We start from the raw sequence: 19,190 nt of genomic DNA, 5'->3' as shown, positions 1-19,190 counted from the left end.
CTGCATTAACTTGTGTTTGAATTTTATGATGTCTCCTTGCTTTAGATGATTATCTACTAAATTAAAAGATTTCATAGAAAATAATTTGTATGATAAAACTTGAAAAATATGAGAAATCATGTGTCTATATAACATCAGATAGAATCCTATATTTGCATTAATGCTATATATTTTAAGAAGATTTCTTACATTTACATGTGAACTATTTACTATGATATCTGTCTTTTATAGGAGAGAACAGAACTTCAGAGAATTTAAAACAATGCTCATAATTTAAAACCTGGTTAGTTCCAGAGTCTGGACCAAAATTCCTAACTTTATTTGTCAAGGTAGGTAGAATTTTTTAAAAATCATCCTTTCCTAACATCTTTTCCACTGAACAAAATTAGAAGAATTTATTAGGAAACAGGTTAAGGAGATTGCTTTTCATTTTAAGTTTAGGATTTAGGTGGTTTAAAGTTAAATAGATTTATTTCAGGAATCCTTTCTTATGAAAATACACACACGCACATGTACAGCATAAGTATGTGTGTGTGTGTGTCTGTGTGTACCCTTATAATAAGTATTTTTGTAAGTATTTGATCATGGATCATTATTATTCATCAACTTTCAGGATGTTTAAATGACAAGTAAAAAACCTCTGGTGTTCATTGGCATGTACATAATCATCTAGGTATTTTTAAAAATCCAAAGGTTTACCCAAATTATCAATTCAATTTGCCAAGTAATTGTTAGGTACCTACTATATCTACTAAAAATTCTTTCTCCTACACTAATGACAACCACCTTCTTTTTACTTCCCTTCCCGATTCGACCTTTCTCCCATCTCTTTTGTCTTTTGTATTTTGGCCACCGCTTTTGTCTCATTTTTACTCATTCAAAGTCTTTTTGTTCAAAAATTCTGTTGACTACTCTGCTTGTTTCCATTACAGGGTAAAAAAAGGTATATACTTTTTTTCTGTCAGTGCCTCTCATTCATTAATGTGATGATTGCTTCTCTCTTACAGGGATTTTAAGATTAGCATTTGACACTCCAGCTGTAAAAAGTAACTATTTGATAGAGAATGTGTCAAGGTCTAACACATGATGTCATCATATAAATATTGAAACAACGTCTGCCTTTTAGCATGCTTCACTGTCACAAATTCAGTATTGTTTGGAGTTTATAATGAGTCTGAATGAGTCTGTTTAAATTACTGACCAAACCAATTCATCACTAATGATTTGAGTTGTTTTGTCTGCATTGTGTTATTTGTGTCCCATCTGCAGTGAAGGTCATTTTACCTTATAAGTAATATTATTTGGGGCAACCACTAGATTATTCTTTCCAGTAAAATGATAACTGTTTGTGAGTATTTTTAATATACCAAATATATACAAGAAAAAAGTTATAAAATATTGAAATGAATTCAATGACTTAAACAAAGTAACATAGTGAATGAATAGAAAATAAAAAGATAAAGTGACATAGTCTATAATTTTTAGGGCAGTTTCTTCATACTGATGGACTTTCCATACCTCCATTCTATTCATTCTAAAATAATAATTTAATATTTGACAAAAACGTTTTCTACAATTGTTATAAAAATTATTTTATGATATATTTCTTACTTTACTGAATTTAAAAGTGTGCCACTCAGGTTGGATGTAAGGTAGAATGTTGTAAAGACAGTTTTCATTTAATCATTAAAATTACAAGGAAATAATCACGAGACATTTATTTAAATACTTATTGTATGCTAGGCACCACTCTGAGTGAGAAATCCAAGAAAAATAAAACATAGTTTTATTTAACCCTTTTGAAAATGTTCATACCTAGTGCAAGACACACATACATACATGCAAATAAGCACAGTTACTTTTTGTATTTTCTGATAAATGTATGTACAGGTTAAGAGGAGATATTTATGAAATTAGTAGTCAGTTTTAGGAGGAGATGTCAGAAAAGTCTGAGAGAGGAGCTGACTCTTGAGCTGTGTCTAGCTTGGGTAGATTGATAGTGAGAAACTCAACTGGAAGATAAAATCCAATCAGTGAAAGCAGTATGAGCAAAGTCAGGACACCTTTTGTATACTCAGGTAATGATTAGTATTTCATAAGAGGTAAAGGACATTGAAAGACAAAAATGAAGATGTTGGTTTTATAGTATGGATTGCTTTGAATAGAATAATCAGCTTGAACCTCATGTTGCAGCAAAAGAGGAGGTAAAACATATGATGCATTTTTGTTTCATAAAGATCAGTACAGTGTATGACCAGAAATTTATTAAAAAATAACTCCCACAATGTTATCTTATTAATAATCAAGGAAATGCAGACTGCCTCCATGAGCATAGTTGGTTTTTAAAAATATAGATTTATTGAATTTCATGCTGTTGAGAAATAAAGAACTATCTTTCTCAAATGCAAGCTAGGATTATATATCAATGGCATTAAAATTGTACAAACTCTGCTCTGTTCTACAGAGAAGCTCTTAAATGAGTGTCTCATGTGTCTATCTAATGGGAGGCAAGATTCAATTCAATGTGAAAAGAAGTCTTTTAAACAAATGTTACTGGGACAACTAGATGTCCACCTTCAAAAGAATGTAATTTGACTCCTACCTCATAACACACACAAGTTAACTCAAATAGATGAATGACCTACATGTAAAAGCTAAAATTAGGAAATTCTTACAAGAAAACAGAGGAGTCTATTTTTGTGATCTTGGGTTAGACAATGGATTTTTAGATATAACACCATAAGGCACAAGCAACAAAAGGGGGAAAATTAAAATAAAAAGTTATTTGCTATTTGCTGTAAATGGTGTCATCAAAAAAGTGTAAAGACAATATACAGAATGACAGAAAAATAACTCACAATCACATATCTGAAAAGGAGCTTGTTCTAGAATACATAAAGAACTCTTAGAACTAAATAATAAAAAAGTCAAATAACCCAACTGAAAAATGGACAAATAATAGAAAGAGACAACTGTCCAAATAAGATATGCAATTAGGCAAGAAGCCCATGAAATGAAAATTAAAACCACCATGAGTTACCACTTAACAACTAGTAGTATGGCTACAATTAAAAAGACAAAATAAAAAGTTTTAGTAAGTATTTGGAAAATTTGAAATTCTCATACATTTCAGGTAAGAAAGTAAAATGGTGCAGGGATTGTGGAAAACAGTATGGCAGTTCCTAAAATTTTTATACATAGTTACCATAAGACATTGCAATTCCAGTATTTGATAGCTATTCAAGAGAAGTAAAAAGTTATATCCACTCAAAAACTTGTATATGAATGTTCATTGCAACAGTGATGATAGTAGCCAAAATATGGAAACAATCCCCAATGCCCATCAACTGAGGATTGTTAGACAAAGTGTGGTATGTTCACATAATGAACTTGACCATAAATATAAATGACATGATACATGCTATGAAATGGATGAACCTTAAAAATAGTTTGCCAAAACTCAGCTTATAAATGCATTATCTTCCCCCATTGTGGGACATGACTCCTGGGGATGAACCTCCCTGGTGCCAGGGGATTACTACCAAGCACTGGTTAGTGAGGCAACTGGAAAAAGACCTTGAAAAAATGGGGGAAACGGTAAAGACAAATGAGTTTATATGACTAAGAGACTTCTAAATGAGTCAGGAGGTCATCAGAGGGGTCGTGCTTATGCACATCTCAGCAGGATCTCATTGACAGTCAAAGTAGATACAACTCCAGATAGTGGTGCTCTAAGGGATATGGAGAAACCCAGGACCTATGGTCATTGCAGATGGCTTCACAGTTTGGTGTCTTACCAGTGGGCCCTACTTAGGAATTTGTGCTCCTAAGTGTGATGGACTTGGACTCAGATGTGACTTCTCTATACATGTCTCTTCTGTCCCTTTTACTGAACCTGTAGCTGGTGCTGTGGTTGGTGTATGCACAGGAGACTTGAATCTCGGGGTCATCTATGTGCCAGCTGGGCCTTGAGCCTCAGTGACATTGCAGCACCTACTCACCAGTTTGTTGGACTTACCCAGGTCAGCTGACAGGGAGGTGAGGATGGACAACCACCACACCAAGGAAGCAAGAGAGTCTATAGCTGTGGGCAGTAGAGTCCCATCCATCAGCCATGTGGAATCAAAGCTCCCTCTCAAATGAGAGGTGGAATGGGCATCGCCATCTCAGGAACCCAGGATGCAGGAACAAAATATGGACTAGAGTGGACTTACTGGTATTCTACTATAGAATTATCATGACTCTAGCAATGGAAGAAATTATATCATTGATGTGGAGACAGTGGCCACTGGAGTTTCTGAAGGCAGGGAGAGGGAAAAGGAGGTGAGATATGGGGGCATTTTTGGGACTTGGAGTTGTCCTGAGTGATATTGCAGGGACAGATGCAGGACATTATGTTCCTGCCATAACCCACTGAAAGGACTGAGAAAGAGTGTATAGTATACTATAATGTAAACTATAATTCATGCTTTGTAGCAGTGCTCCAAAATGAATTCATCAAATGCAATGACTGTACCACACTAATGAAAGGAGTTGTTGATGTGGTAAAAGTGAGGATTGTGGGGAGTGGGGCATATGGGAACCTCCTATATTTTTTAATGTGACATTTTGCGTGATCTATGTATATTTTTAAAATAAATAAATAAATATATATATATACATATATATATATATATATATATACACACACATATAAATAGTTTGCCAAGGGAGACAGGCAAGTCACAAAATAGCACATATTGTATGATTCCATTTTTCTGCAGTGTCCAGGATAGACAAATCTATAAAGACAGAAAATACAGAGTATTTCTCTAAAGCTTGACTGTGTGTGTGATGGGCGGGGGGATTGAGGAGTGACCACAAATGGGTACAGGGGTTTTGTGCAGGGTGTTGAAAATGATACACACATGTCATTTGCATAACTCTGTCAATATAAATCCATTAACTATAAAACCACTAAAACCCACTGAATTGCACACTTTAAATGGTGAATTTTATGGCAAATTAATTATATCTAAATAAGGCTATTAAAAATAGGATATTTGACTTTTTTAGGTAAAGAAAGTAAATAGCTTAACTTTCGAGCCCCCTCTAAAAAGATATTGCTCATGTGTCAGTAACCTAAGCACCTAAGGTCTTATTTAAAAACTGGAAAAATCAGATTAAAACAAAATATTTTATTTTCACAAGTACACACTGCATATGAAGATGGACACCATCAGGATAGCCTTGTTTAAATCCCCACCTGTGATGTGGCTATGAAAATCAGCCAAATTAATGGAGGGAGAATGAATGTTTTGTTATGTATGATCAACATATTGCTATGCACTTAATTTAATCAGATGCCTATCTCCATTTATCTCTATAATCCCTCTCTTCATTTCCTTCTTGGTTAAATTGTATGATATGTGTTATTCTGCTTCAGGAAGAACCATCTGTTGTGTAATTATCACCAGGGGCTAACCATTATCTCAAGGTGCAGAAATTCACATTATAGGTAATGTGAATGCATAATTTATCATGCCTGTGTACCTAATTGAAAACCCAAATGTATCCAGTTAGAACTATATTTGATCAAGAATACTAGGCTCTTAAAAATGGCATTTTTTCCCTCCCAATCAAGTGAACAAAATAAGTTTAAAAAACTCAGAATATGCTGAGCAAAACTTAAAATTGGGAAATTATTTTGTTTTGAAACAATTTCATTCTACTTAGGAGAAGTTAAAGGCAGAAAAATAATTTCTATGATAAAAAGGAAACATTACTATATTTCCTGGCTTATAGTCATATGTGACTTTGAAGTATTTTTACTGTTTAGGAACATAGAAAGGTCAATTATAGCAAACTGTGACAAGGGCAATCATACGTGACAATGCCACTCAGAACACAGGCAGGCATCTTTGCCATAATTTTTATTCTTTCTGAACAATGACATAAGCTAGAGGGAAGAAGATAAATAATAAAAAACAAAGATAAAAGTTCACTACTGAGGATGTTTTTTATTTTATCATATTTTCATTTAATCCCCAGACAGAAGTTTCTTGTTTTAGTAGACAAAATGTGGGAAAGTGGAAAATGTTTCATTTGTATTAGGGGATCTCATATAGATGAACATATATGAGCTTTTATTTACAAAATATAAAAATGAAAAGAGAGTGTATTTATTTCTGTCTGAAACCATGTCTATTTATTCTAAGTATTCTTTTTCTCCCATAAAATGGCTTCCGAATATCATATCTGTAAAATTAACACTTGCATGCTGATTTCAGGTTCTTCTCTTATGAGTTACTGAAACCTACACTAAATAACAAAAATCATCTTAACATTGTTGCTACTGTGACATGACATGTAATGGACAGCACAGGAATTCTTACCCTGGTCTGCTTCTGTTGAGTTTATGAATTCTGAGAGCTCTTGTCAGATTGAAATCATCTGATTCAGAGATATAACTTTAGCCTTCCTTGAAGAAATTCTCTACGCCCAGAATTCATAAGACTCATAAATAATGAAAGGTTTAATTGAAAGATTATATAAAGTTCAGTGACAGATATTTATTCAAATAATATAAAATTACTAATAACTTGGTTTGTTTCTGTTGTGGTCTTTCAATCCAATACCATGACTGAATTTGTGAAACCTGTATCCACCTGTTTAAAAGGAAGTATTTGCGGTTAGTATCCAGCCCTTCTCAGAATGTGGTCCTGGGGCCACCATTACCAAGTTCACCTGGGAGCTTGTTACAAATGTCCTCTCCCATCCCAGCCCATGCCTTCTGAATCAGAGACTTGGGGTGGGGCCCAGAAAATCTGTGCTTCCACAAGTGCAGGTGATTCTTCTGATGGGCTTTCATGTTTGAGGACTGCTCGTCTAGTTAATCTTGACTTTTCTCATCATTCAACTCTAGGCATCTTCTGCGTCGCTTCATGGTGCCCCTTTGTGGTTTGCACAGCAGTGGTCATTCCCTTCTGTCAGGAATTAGGCGGTCATATTTTTCTTAAGTGACCAGCAATTTTTTGAACATCTCTTTGGTATTCGATAGTTTCGTACATTGTATGTCTCAGTTTCCCAAAGTCGATTCCCAAGTTCTAAATTTCTCATACTTCCTTGTGGCTAGTGAATAGACAAGTGGCCTAGGCTATACCAATTTGATGCACACAGACCTGGAAGTAGAAGGGGGCAGTGTGGAGGGATGGCCATAAATACGTACGCTGATGTTCGGGCAAACACCGTGTGAGAATACCTGGTTCTTTGGGAGCTGCGGCAGAGCTTCGGACATTCAGTACACAGGCTGATGCATCCCAAATGGTGACTGGGGTGGTGGCAGTCATTTTACTAGAGTGTTGTCACTGCGTGGCTGAGAATAATTCCTGGCTCCCTTGTTCCCAGCTGGAAAATATGCCCCTTGGAAGTTCTGTGGGCTTTTCTGTTTCCTCTCATGATACCTTGTTTAATCTTGCTAGATGGATTCTGTTGTTTCCAACTAAGAATACTGACTAAAAGAATATTTGTCATTAATTATTGAAACTTCTCAATGTACTTGGCTGCAATTGACAGATAAGTTTTATAGTTGGCATCAGCAAAATTTTTAAGTTCTAAGTCCTTCTCTCCTTAAAAACATGATGCTTTAAATAAGGGCTGCCAATTACTCATTACTGAGGAATAGCTGCTTCATACTAGCAGTTTGCTTCAGATTTTCACCATGCATCTTCTTCAGCAGTCTGTCATCACCCAAACACTTCCATTTCTTTCTTGGTAATGTTTATTGTCCTTGGTTCAGTTCCTTTAGAACTGTCCTAGAATGATACTTTATAGGTGGGTTGGTTTTATGGTTCCTGGCTTTTTATCAGGGACAGCTTCCAGTATGGAGTAGGAATCCATGCACTCCAGATTACTACTTATATATCTGAACTGTTCACTCCTCCCCTTGCCTGCACTTAATGGGATTTTATTATTTAATCATTTATATCTACTTTGTGAAAGTGTGCAATTCCCGGATTGATCCAACTTTACTGAAAAATTTGAAAGGGATGGCATTTGGTAGGATGTATTTTGAATTAAAATTTGAAATGTTGTATGTTATGTTAGAAAATAATTGGTGAGTCTCCTTTTTGACCCTGATTTTGAAAACATAAGGAAGAAAATAAACCAAGATCAAAAAAAAAGAGGAAGGTAATAGGAAAGAGAGGACAAGACCAGGGAGAGGTGGCCTCCTATTATCCAAGAGAAGGCAGGAGAATTTAAAAGATGCAATTAAATACAGCAGAGCCATTTTACTAAAGGGTTGGAAGATAAGTCTATATATCAAGTGCTTAATACATGGGCTGGGTGCTTAATAGAAGCAGTCGATGTAGAATACTAATTTGAGGACTTTCTTGTGAAAAAAAGTAGAGGAATAGAAATATAATGATTCTAATAAGACATGTCAGTAAATGCAAGACCTGAGAAACCCGAAAAACCTGAAAAATGTACACCTGCCATTAAAGTAAGCGTTAGTATTATAGGAGATGTGGCATTTTCTTTTCAAAATAAATTAAAGTTATTCTTTACAGCAGAGCTATTAATAGGATCATAATTGATTGATCTGTTCGTTACTCTTCTTGCTGTAAATATTGGACATTTTTGTCTTTCCCTACTATGTTTGATGGCTGAAGATTCACAAAAGAAGCAAGTTCACAGTGATTAATTCTGTGGCTTGTTTGTTCCCAAATAAATGGTCTGTTTATTAAATAAACAAACATTACAGGATGTGGAAACATCCAAATGAAATAAACTTTGCTAGTTGCAAGGGCAAATTGCATTAAAATGTTTGGACATCCTGTGTCCCTCTAATGGAAGGACTACCAGACCATCCACACTTGCACCCTGACTCCATAAATAAACCATTAAGATGGAATGGTTCCCAGCATTTGAATTTGTCATCCTGCTTCTTTTTTTCCAAACTGCCTTGTAACACATATAAAAATGCTAATATTATAGATGTGTATTACTTTATCTTCATCTCTTTTAGTTTATGTTTTGACTACATTATGTATTTTGTGAAAGGAAATAAAGCAAAATAGAGGTGCTTAGGATCAGAGACTTAAAATGGAGTTGGAGGGCTGTGCATACAGAAGGGTCCTTATGCTACTCTCAAAACCATCATCATAAGTGAAATTTTAAAACTTAACAGAAAATGCCTCCTTTTCCGAGAAAACAAAATGTACTTCTGAAAATCCCCTAACTCCTCTTTTTGCTTCTCCCTCCTTTTCCCTTTAAAGTCTTTCGCTTAACTATTTCAACTGGGGACACAATTAGTCCCTCCCTGAATCTGTGTTCACTAAATTGCAATTCTAAGACCCCAAATAAATGTTTTTGTGTTGCTTTGTAGCTCAGTTTGTTGTTTCTAGGTCGACATTTCCTTTAGGATAAAATTGCACTTCTATTCCAAAGCAGTTATGAAGCTCTTGGCATACAGAAGGTGAGAGATGATAAAAGCATGAAATTAGGGCAAGGGGTGAAGAAAGAAGAGTTTAGTTTTAGAAATAGTTAGGTGCCAAACTTTGAATAAGTTGGTGATGGTTAGGTGGGGCCAGCAAATGGAAGCTTGTTTGAGACTGAAAGGAGAAAATTAAGATGGTAACCAAATAAAAACAAAAAATTGAAGGGCTGCAATTTTTATACCGAAAAAGACACTACCTTTATAGGATGAGGGTGAAGAGCTTGTAGAGAGGGGGAGGTCAGAGATAAAATAATAGCCAATATTTCTTAGGTCCTCCTTAAATACTTCACAAGTATGTCCTTTAATGCTCAGCAAGCACCTTACCAAGGAGGCCGTGTTATAATCCTATTTCACAGCTGAGAAAACAGAGGCATGAAGTTTAAATAGTACACCCAAATTCACACAGCTAGTAGCAGTAGAGGCAGTCTTTGAATCTGGGTTCTTAACAAACTCACTACTACCGTATCTCTCTCTAGAGAGAGGAGTTAATTGATGAAGGAAAGTCCTGCAGCAGATGAGATTGAGCAAGAGTATAAAGAGTTCATCCTAAACAAAAGAGGGAAGAAAGGAAATGGCATAAAGATAAGGGGCAGATGCAGATAATGCTTTAAATGAGGTTAGACAGGAAATAAAAATGCTTTATGCCTGCTGCCTTTTATTTACTTGGTGAAGAAGAAAGCAAAGCTATCCCCCAATTTTAAGGCCAAGTGAGATTTGGGGTGGGGGTGGTGGTAAGAGGGTTACACATAAAACCCGTGCAGATGAAATAGCTATGTTAATGCAGGAGAAAAGAACAGTAGACTTCATCATTGTTCTAGTAATTTCACTGTGCAAGAAACCTGAAAAATTATTATGAAATGATCATATGGTGATCTTGCCCTATATAAAAGTAGGAAAATGAGGAGTCTTTTTTTTTAAACCCAGGCTTGCTCAAAACAGCACAGAATAGATGCGTTACCCACTTCTAAGCTACATTATAAAATTTGATTTTAACAAAATAACAAAAATCAGGTTTTAAAGAATACAAAATAACGATAAGAATTAAATTGTGCTTTTATAGTCCAAGAAGTAAATTGAAGCAACTGTGGAAAAATTTATCTTTATAACTACTCAATAGAATTCCATAAAGCTGAGAGGAATTTTGAGATCAGATGGCCCAAATGCTTAACTTCTCGGAGGGGAAGTCTGAAGGCTTGTGAAGTGCACGATTTGTCAAGAATGATTGGTCAGAAGAAATGTCATATCTCATATCCCTTTTCTCACATGTGCTCTTTTTGTTCTCCTATTATTTATACAGCTTAACATCTTCTCTGACAAACGTCCTGAGAGGCAGGATAAGAGAACTAGCATTTACAGAATCCACACTCATTGCCAAGAAGGTGCTAAGCCCCTCTGTTTAGACCTGGCTGCATGTGACGACTTTAAGTATTTACGATGGCCCTGTTTGTTTTCGCAGTTGAGAACACTGAGACTGAAGGAGCTTAACCTCACGCACACACTGTGTAGTCATTTCTTTTTATCGCACTCGGAAAGAGCACGCTCTTTGTATCTTTTAAATATTTCCGCTGCTGTTTTTTTTGTTTGTTTGTTTGTTTTTTTACCAGGAGATTATATGTGTTTTTCACTTTAAAATAATATCACCATCATTCTGGGGAATTTAATTTTTGGTTTGGATAGCACAGAGCCAACAAAGAATTAGAAGGTAACGGTTAAGAACTTCAGCTTAGCTGCTCTTAGCGTTCACAATTCTGTATAGAAAGGACCATGAAAGCTGAATCTGTGGGAAGGAAGCTCATGATGGAACACAACTATTCAATGGACCTCATGTAAAAACAGAAGGAAAAGATCAATGAAAATGTATGCTTTTGTTCCCATATTGGCACTCACCACTCTGATTGCCTTTTAGTCCTGAAACTGCTTTCTGGTTTTAGCCATTGTATCCCTCTAAATTGCTCTTCCTCTCATTTTTTCCAGGTTGTTAACCTTTTCCACTCATTCTGTTGAAGTTGATACTTTAATATTTTATATTTGCAAATGATTTAATATAGTTTTCTGATCCATAATTTGGATCTGAAAGATGAAAATATACCATGATGGTTGGTTCCTGGTAACTATGACAACCAAGGTGATGAGACACAGGGATTGTGGAGCCCTGTGGACGGCATAGCACAGAAGCAGTCTTAACTTCCAATTCAGTGGAACAATTGTTTTGTCCCCTGGTGGAAACAGTCCTCCCTCCAGTGTTAAAATTTCTAAACCATCAAATCCAAGAGCAGAAGAAACAAATACTTTGCAATCAAGAAGTGATATTTCTGCTGTCCCCTATTTGTTTCCAGACAGACGCATTTCATGGGAGAAAAACAAAACACAGATATTGGTCAGGGTGCATAGTATATATGGCAGTGTTTAAGAAAGAACCCCTACCTCTTAAGGGTTGTTTTCCTACTACAGTTCTAGAGTCTATTAAACTGGTCCAACATTGTCCTAGTCTAACCGTTTTTTACTTGAAGGAAGAACATGGAATTCTATTTGTGATGGGAAAACAGGAATGATCATATTTACAAAAGTCATCACAAATATTAACATTGAAAAACTCATGGACACAGGTTTTTCATTGTTGTTTGTTTGTTTCTTTAAAGAAGTAACTTATAGGAAAATTTCTAGGTTTCATTTATTTTGGGGAATGGAATGAGAAGGCAGCTTTGTAAAATCTTAGAGTACTTTTTTTTAATCGAAGTATATCATTCATACATGAACACACATAAACAATAAGTGTATGGTAAAGACTGTGAACTTACAAAACAAACATACATAACATAACACAGGGGTCTCATACATCACTCACCCCTCCACCAACTCTTTGCATTGATGTGAAACATTTAAAAAATATATATTTTCTCTGACAGTGGGGCAAAATGTACATTCATACTTAAAATGAAGGAGAATCAGATGCCAGTTTTACTTTTACATGATCCAACTTCCCATGTCATTTCTTCAAAGTTTCCAGTTATCTGGCCTAGCCATTCAGTGTAGATATGCATGTCAGAATGCCCTTACTTACAATCAAAGTAGGTCATAAATATATAATACAAAATTCTCCCCACCGGTGGGTTTCTCATCTTCAGTAGTCAGCATGGCCTTTCCTGAGCATGACTGTACACCTGTTATTCTACCATCATCAGCTCAGTGGTGACTGAGGCTAAAATTCTTGCAGATTCAAGCCTTTCAGTCATGGGAACACTCTGTGAGCCCACGGAAGTGAGTTCAGGATCATGCGAGGAAAGAATACCATGCAATGGAGGTAGGTGCAGTAGGAGAAAGAGCGCATGCTAAAGCACATTACTCATATCTTCAGCATCTGTTGGAAGCTGATATTTCACTTCTTCCTGACAATGGGTTTGTGTACAATCTCCACTATGGCTTGTGAATCAGACAGCACACCCACATCTGGTATTTTGTTGTCAACAAGTTTCCGGTAGAAAGAGCTACTTCTCACTAAATAAATAGCATGGAAAAAGAAATTGCTTTGCTCTAAATTCTAGAAGTCAACACTGTGTTTCTACTACTGGACTTTGCCACAGGTTTCATATAACATTCTAACCAATTACAGACACTTCAAGCAATGCTGGGTCAGTCAGTGTAAATCAATCAAGTTTCCAAGTGGCCCGAACTATGGCTTGTGCCACCTAGAGAGCCTTCTCTCTCAGCCACATTCCAAGCTGAGTGCCTTCCTATTTATTTAATAAATGGTTTGAAGCACCTCACCCAAGGGCAGATACAATGTTTCTCCAAAATTCAGTGTGATCCATTACACTGAAAAATTCAGTGTGACCCATCAATTTTCATGCCTCATTGTAAGTGGTAAGGCTTATAAGCATTTACATTTTGCCTTTAACTTTAGAGGGTGTAGTCTGATAGATTCTTGAAATTGCATGTGTTGTGTCATATGCTCTGGCTTATATGTGTCATAACATGATACCTAGAACATATGCTACTTCTTTATCACTAGATCTTATCATCATGATGACATAATGGAGTAGTGTAAGTTCTGTGAGACACTGAGAAAACCAAAGTCCCTGAGGACTCATTATGGCAGAGCCAAAGAGGCCACGCAGTTTTCCACCTGGGCACCTGTGCTACCAAAGTAACTACATGTTATTTCCTTCACTCAAGACATCAAACATGTCAAATCTGATAATTAGTTTTAGCTATATTGTTATATATTTTCCAGAAAAGAGAATGACAGGGCAAAATAGTTGAGAAAAAATTAAAATTTCTACTAGATCAATGCCTTTGATCTTAGTGGGATGTGTAATATTAATTTCTTGCAAACTCTTATCTTCCATTCAAATATTATAAAGTGAATGTCTTGTTTAAATAATACTTGCACCACACTCACTTTTGATTTTCACAATTTAACAATCATCATTGTAATAGTGATTTTTATCAGAATTTACCATAGTAGATTGAGTAAATAATTTTATATACAGTAAAAGTGTTATTTTAAGTGTAAAAATCTGGTTTACACTTATCTGGTTTTAAAAGGTACTTTTCAAATTAAGTTTTTCATGTAATTCAAAATCGGCCATGTATTCTTATTTAGTTCCTCTAATTCATATATTAGAATTATGAAATCAATATCAAAGTTTTCCATATGAAAATATTGAAACATCAGGAAACAACCAATAGTGCAATAGTCAGATAACATAGTAGTTATAATTGATAACTCAATAAGATAATATATGTGATCTCTGTTATATTCTTGGGAGACATGGTGGAAAGCTTTGAACTGTTTAATCCAAAATCTGTTGCATTCATCATGAAAAAACATTCAGTCAGATTATTAGTTTAAATCAATGAGTTAGTTCAGTCAAAGTTAGTGAGGACCATCTAGAATCAAGTCAGAAAATACAATCTCCATGAAGCCTTTCTTTACTTTTTAAGTCCACCAAGACCATTTAATTTTTTCTTATTCTACACTGCTTAAGAGTCATTATTCCATATGGCACAATTATATATATGTATATCTATGTGTGTGTTAAAAGTATCTCTCATGTGTATCAGGTATGATATATACATGCATGTATACATGCATGGGTATGTGCACATACATGCATGCTTTCTGGGTGTTTTCATGAGGAGGTTTCAGCACTTCAAGTCCTTTGTCTTCATGTATGTATCACTTTATACTCAACTCAATACTAAGCATGAAGCAGAGCACCTGTAGATACTTAAAAGACTGTGGTTGAAATGTTGATTAATACTCCCACTTCTCACATTTGATTTTCCAAAGAGAAAACAGCACATTTCTCAGAGCATTTCCTAGCATTTGGATATATTTTATCTACATAAAAAAATAGGTACAAAGCTGTTATAAAAATTTCAAAAATATTTAACAATTCTTTAGAAATGTGAATGTATAAATTCATGATATCTGATCTTCTAAACAAATGTCCCTGTTTTTTCCTTCAGTACACCCACTATTTTTGAACATTACATTTTATAATTTTATTCCCAGGTAATTACTGCTTATCAAAATGCAACATTGTTTTAAAAATATAAACACTAGTGTTTAGATCAGTGAATAGGAAGTTTATTTTTAGTCTTGAAAACAATTCCCATACACGATTATCCCACCATTGATAAGTTTCTATTTTGATATTACCAGCAATGCATGCTTCAAGTATTTACCAATTTCCAGGTCTCTTTCTACAATATGATCGCTTTCTCACAATTCCCCTGTGGATGAAAATCACTGATCTATTATAAATTAGTGGCCACAATGGTTGAATAAGGTAGTATTCTTAGGATAGAATTATGTGCAGCAAAATTCAGTTCCAATTTATTTGTTTTAGTAATTCTATCATGAGATGTAAAAATGAATTATGAATACATAATATTTATAATACAAGTATACATTAAATATTGATTACAAATATGGTATTGTCTGACAAGGATCCTTGTGGCAAAATGTAAAAAACATGTACACTAAAAAAGAAATGTAGAAATTCCAGCATTATCAGAAGGAATTCCCATGTGCATGGTTCAGTCTGTCTCTTATCAAGGATTAACTACTATCTCAAAATAAAAGTCCAGTGAACCAGGGCATTCGTTCCAGAACACTTAGGAGTATATATATATTTTTAAATTTTTGAACAACAACAAAAAATGTTTCTTTTGAGATAGATGCTTGATTTCAAATCCTAACTTGCATCCCATTGATGCCCTTGCACCTGTTTCTTACTTTCTGTATGTACATCACTAATTCCATGTTGCCATATATATTTTTAAATTTCATGATCCTATTTTCCTTTTACTGCTTTTTGTCTGTAACTTCCAAAAATGCTAACCTGACCTTAGATCCCTGACTGCTTTGTCTCTGTATTCTGAAGCATCTCTGCTTTGGGAACATCCTCCTTTCATTGTTTACTCCCTTGGGGCCTGCTCTCTTTCTCTCTCTCTCACTCTCTCTCTTTTTTTAATCTGGTAATTTAAGTCCATGTTCTTTCTTATGTCTAACTGCATTGGGATGTTTCTTTTCCTGTTCTTATTTCTTGCTATTAATGTTTGTTCTCTCCTTGACCACTAATGTTTCTAGAGGTCTTTAAGAAAATGTTTCCCACTCTAATACAAGGACTATAATTTATGTTCAATCAAAAACAAGGTTTACTTTATACATGTTAAGAATAAATATTAAAATTTTTATCTTTGCTTCTTGTTTTAGATTTCTGTGGCAATTACATCTAGAAAAAGACTGTCAGGGAAATTAAAATATGTGAACCGTGTTACAGTTAAAGGGATACAAGATAGAAGTTTATGTAGCAAGAGCCCCTGGCTGCACCATGATCCAGAATCTCCTTTGTCATGCCGCAAACCTAGTGAACCAATGCACCAGAAGGCAGGATTCGGAAAAACTCAATTACACTCTTCCAGGAATCGTTTTGGTAAGAAATACACATACACACATTTGGAATGTACTCCACCCCCAAAATGTATTCAACCATAGGTACGTACATTTAATTTGTTAAAGCCTTGATGTTTAAGGTATTGGAAAAAGATTCATTTGCATTTCGCAAGCAATGACATTACTTAAATATTATTAAAATGCTTCAGAATATACATATTTCTGGTATTTCTTCAGCATAATATAGGGGGAGTGAAAGAGAGGGAGGTGGATGAGAAAATAGGAAAGAGAGAGAGAGAGGGAGACAAAAGTGCTTATAAGCACGATGGCATCTTAACCAGATCCTCATCACAATCCAGATTCCTGGTTCATTTCTTCCTGCAAAATGTCCACGGGGGGGCTGATGTCCCCGATGTTTCCCCAACTTAATACACTGTACTGGGGAACAGTAACAAAGGGCAGTCCAATACCTGAGTAAACAAAAGAGCCAAAGCAGCTCTGGCAATATCCATCTCTCCCTTTCATGCATACTTTAGACCTGCTTTTGAGGAATTGCCTGGAAGTTTCCATTTATGTACATAAAATCGCATATCAACAATACTAAATCTGCCTCCTACCCTCTGGTTTTGTCTCCCACACTTCCAAAACAGGCTTCACTATTGAATGATCTGGCCTCATATCACACCGGAAAAAGTGACTTACAAAATCCAGTGAAACAATTTGGAACTCCTTTTTATCATATAAGGATCTTATGAACAAATATGCTACGGCATTTCATTTAACTATTATCATTCATCAGCTCATAACAAGTGCCTCATTAACTGCCTGCATAAAACAATTTAAAGAAAAAAGAGTGTTGACAATGGTGGTCTCATTTTTGTAATTATGAAAAAGAGGCCCCAGTGTAACTAAAGCCATTTCTACAGATATAACACTGAATTAGCCAAATTCAAAATAATTTAGTACATCATCCAGCATACAAATTTTGCAATTTTTTATTAGAAATAAAATCAGCAAGGGGACTAGAATGATTAAATCTATGGGTGTGTGCCAGTTTACGTGGGAAACCAGAGTAACATCAAAAGGTTCACAATCACAAACATTGTATAAAGGTACCCATATTTCCATATGGAAATGAAATTTTTGAGAATTTTGTATTTAGAATTTGTCTTTCAACAAAATAGCATTTCTGGAAACAACTAATGAAGTATGTTTATATGGAATTATATGCAATTTATTTAAATACTTCATTTGAAATTATAAATTTACATTTGCATTTCAAAAATGTTCAAAAAATACTATTTTTCCTCTGGAATATATTTTACTGGATTTAATTATTGGATTTAATTATCTTATGCACACAAACATACACAAAATGCTTACTGATTTTTCTTCAAAGTAAAAAAATGTATATTCTCCCAAAATACAGAAATCAAACCTACATAGTTACAGTTTGTTGGAATTACATTTTTTAGAAATATGTTAATTTCAGATATCTCTTCTCCCAAAGTGAACTTTTGATTTTCCCAGAAACCACACTTCCTTTTAAATTTCTTTTTTCACTTAGTAAACTTGACCTTTTGCTCTGTTATCTTTCTCAGAAGCCTAATAGTTTGCTTTGCATCATCCCTCTTCCTGTGGAAGAATCCTGCCTTCTTAAATATTTGGTGAATACATCCTCTATCTCTTCACCACTAAGGACAAGATGCTAACTCTCCATATGTGCCTTGGGACTCCTGTAATTTGCAATCCAGGGCAATCTTTTTTTTTTTTTTTGCCTTCCACATTGATATTCAATGGAAAGCCAGAGAGAGAGAGAGAGAGATAAAACATTAGAGGGCTTAAAATCATTCAAAGTCTCCCATCCCTGTTTATGACAGTAACTCACAAAGTGTGTTCCTGGGATCAGCATTATGACATCACCTGGGAACTGTTAGAAATGCAAATTATTGGACTCCACCCCATTCTCTCAGATTAGAAACCCTGGGAGCAAGGCTCAACAGTGTGTGTTTTAAGAAGCTCTCCATGCAGTTCTGATGAGTGTAAACTTTGAGAACCACGGAACCAGACGTGTGGAATCACATCTGTTTCTTAGCACAGTCCATGGAAAGGCAACATCTGAGTCAACTGGGGGCTTGTTAGCAATGCTGGCTCTTGGCCCCATCCTGAACCAACCTGGAAACAGCTGGTAGACTGTTTACATGAAATTATGGGCAATCTCGGGATGCTGGGTCTAGAGTCTGTGTTGTAGCAAGCTCTGTAGGTGATGCTGATGCATACTTAAGTTTGAGTGACATTGGTGAAAAAATCCTCCCTGGCTTAGCCTATTTCTCCATTTCAACCTCATGATTTGCTCTTCTCACAATTGGAAATCTAGCCACAGCAAACCACCCATGTCTCCTCAAAGCTACAAGTGACTTCATGGCTCAGTAATATCACACACACCATTACCTTTTTGTCTTTATTACTCTTTCCAGTGCTTCACTTGGCTAATTTTGTGCTTTCCTCAAGGTTCAGTGATCATGTCACCTCTTCCAGGAAGCCTTCTCTGCATTCCCCAGCATTACTGTGTTTCTCACCCCTGGATTTCTGTTGCAATTGGTATGTTGAGAGCATGTCTCCCCACTACAATCTAAGCATGAAGACGAGGGCATTTGAAAGATTTCTTGAAAGATATAATGCCTTCTGTAGATATAATGCCCTCTGGCATTCAATAGGTAAGACAACAATATGTCCCATGATAGAAAGGTAGTGTTAAATAATGTAAAGATTACTGGTCTACTCAGAAGACCCAGCTCCTAATCTGAA

This window comes from Dasypus novemcinctus, chromosome 16, assembly GCF_030445035.2.
Source record: "Dasypus novemcinctus isolate mDasNov1 chromosome 16, mDasNov1.1.hap2, whole genome shotgun sequence".
NCBI lineage: Eukaryota > Metazoa > Chordata > Mammalia > Cingulata > Dasypodidae > Dasypus > Dasypus novemcinctus.
This window is presented reverse-complemented; position numbering follows the sequence as displayed.